The sequence below is a fragment of the Pteropus alecto genome, unplaced genomic scaffold, assembly GCF_000325575.1.
Source record: "Pteropus alecto unplaced genomic scaffold, ASM32557v1 scaffold3, whole genome shotgun sequence".
NCBI classification, from domain to species: domain Eukaryota; kingdom Metazoa; phylum Chordata; class Mammalia; order Chiroptera; family Pteropodidae; genus Pteropus; species Pteropus alecto.
Window position 1 is genome coordinate 30830318 of NW_006442484.1, and position 2706 is coordinate 30833023.

The following is a 2706-nucleotide window of genomic DNA, read 5'->3' on the forward strand; positions in this document are numbered from 1 at the left end:
CTTCTCCTATATGATGAAGATAAAATGGCAAAAGCTGGAAGTAATTTCAGGATTTTTATTATGTTATCTATTCAACAATCTCTGGCATATCTCTGCTCATAAATTAATATCTCGCTTAAGAGGGCCTTCTCTCCTCACAGTGTGAATGCTACCTTAAGTGGAATGCTATATTAAGTAGATATAAATTTGCAAAATCAGAGTTATAAAAAAATCTGTACTATTTTACTCTTATTATTATATCATCATTGAACAGTTCTAATATCTAATTTAGGGTAATTTGTTTTAATATTAACATTATTTTGATAAAATTATACATCTTATCTATACTATAATGTATAAAAATTCTATTTCTATATTTGCTTCCTTGGTTATAAAATAACTTCAAAGTGCTGTTTAATATATCCATGCCAGGACTACTTTGATCATTTGTCTAAAGCTATTGAAACTGAAGGATTTTTTTTTTTTATTGGCAGCCATTTAAATTATTCTTGTTTTATGCACAGCTTGTACAGTGGGATAAAGCTGTTCACTTAGTGACAGCCTACCAAAGAAAATTATATAAAGTGTATCGTCCCTTGTGCTCGCAGAGAAGAAAGATATACCAACTTTAACTTCCAATCAGAGCTTCCATCACATAATGGTATGATTGGCAGAGCTGATATTTTTTTAGAAACTGTCAATGACATCATTATAAACAACAACAAAAAAATACTTCATTAGAATAAAATAATAATAACTAGCAAACAGACAAGATTATCAGGCAGTTTGTTCAATTTTATTAAAATAGTCATTGAACTATGAATAATTTGCTCTGATGGTGAAACAATTTGAGACTTGTCAAAGAAACTGAACAATATTGATAAGTCTATAAATTAGACCTGCCACACAATATAATCATGCAGGATATATATCTGTAAAGTTAGTTGACAGTCTGTAAGCATTAAAACATGATGCGGCAAATGGTAAATTTACTTTCACATGTTTAAAATAATAATGGGATTTGCAGGTTGATAAGACTGAAAAAGTATAGCCATGTGATTCCCTTTTACTCATTAAACCCTTCTCTTTTTATCTAGGCCAACTTGGCAAGTAAAAATGCTCTATTTTGCTTTGTTTTGTTTGTTTTGTTTTACTTTGGCTATCTCAGAGTAAATTCAGTATCTCTTTCCCATCTGACTTAGGTGCGTTTTCTCTAGGCTCAAAAAGTTCTTTGTGCTTGACTGCATTGCACCCTTCTCCACCCCCTGACAATTCTGCTTTATTTACCTCCCCTGACCCAGGCTGTACCTTCCTTGAGAGCAGGAATTAGCAAGTCTTCCTTTTTTTGTTTTACAGAGGAAAGCACAAATGCAGTTTCCCACTACCACAAATTATTCAGTGAAGTTTCCCACATCTGGGGAAATCACAGGAGTCAGCACATCCAGATTGCAATGCATGAGCCTTGCCCTGGGAAAACCACCCTCAGTGATCATGGTATTCCCCTGCCAGGTAAGTGTAGCAAGTCTTTCTTAACTTGTATCTCCCCGCCATATGATAATGCCTGGAATATAGTATTTGCTCGATAAATACTTGGCAAGTGAATAAAACAGCCAATCCAAGGAGAAATAAAACGTAACATAATGTAAATTAATATTAACAGCTTGTCTTTGTCTTTATTCTTTCTCCCTACTTATTCATTGCTCTCACCCCCTCCTCTTGCCTCTCTTTTTTCTTCTCCCTCTCAAAATTCTATGTATAATAACTATTACTTATAAAGTAAAGAATAACTTGACCCATGCCCTGCACATAGCCTGCAGTATAGAATATTCTCAATAAGTTTTTTTTTTGAATAAAGGAAAAGAAGGAGCTAATGGGTAAGGAGAAAGGAAAAATAATAGTCACAAAATCTTCAAAGATGCTATATTTTTAAGGTTTATCACAATATAAAAAAGTGTTTACCTTGCCCTTTCTTCCTGTGCCTTTGATGCAATTTATTATCAAGTTGGGACAAACCAACTACACTTTCACAAGGCAACCATGATTATTTATTGTTGGTTGATGTGTAATACTGTTGGTATTCAAACATTTTTATTAACATAAACAAAAATGTGTTTGGATATTATATTTATTTTGGCTTTTTTTTATAATGCTCTTATAATTTTCTAAAGATTAAACATGATTTACATGAAAGAAATAGAGGTCACTTTAAGAAAGATCAGCCCTAGTGTTCCAGGTTGTAGCCCATTTCTCTGACTAAAAAATAATGCTCCTTGTCTACCAGACACTCAGTTTGTAGGAAATCAATTACACCAAATGATACGCAAAACCCTGGGGATATAAGAAAAGTCAAACCCACACCCACTCATCCTCTTTAGGTAAGGAAAAAATAAACAGCATGTGGAATCTGGATTATGGGTTCAGTTTAATTCAATCGATGTCTGAATATTTGTTTAATTCAATCAATGTCTGAATATTTGTTTCCTGGATGTTTGTTAAATATTTGCCTGGGGGAATCAGGTTAATTAATAATGCATAAAAGTAGTCTGACTTCGGAGTAACTTTCCATATAATTAGGAAAGAAGGAAAGCTGGAAATGTTGGCTCTTTATGGAAGTCAATTTCTCTTCTGTGCTGACTAAATAATAGGAAAGACATGATTTTTAGTACAAAGATTTTTTTTCTTTTGAGAGAAGAGGATAATAAGTGATGTTTTCTGTGTGTTGTTACA

At 32.9% G+C, this 2706-nt stretch overlaps 1 non-coding gene across 1 annotated transcript; it reads right to left on the reverse strand.

The window, feature by feature from the left end:
• Positions 1-1334: 1334 nt before the first annotated feature.
• Positions 1335-1496, reverse strand: LOC112470411. Its single transcript, XR_003042984.1, has one exon. It is a non-coding gene; the product is annotated as a U1 spliceosomal RNA (small nuclear RNA).
• Positions 1497-2706: the final 1210 nt, after the last annotated feature.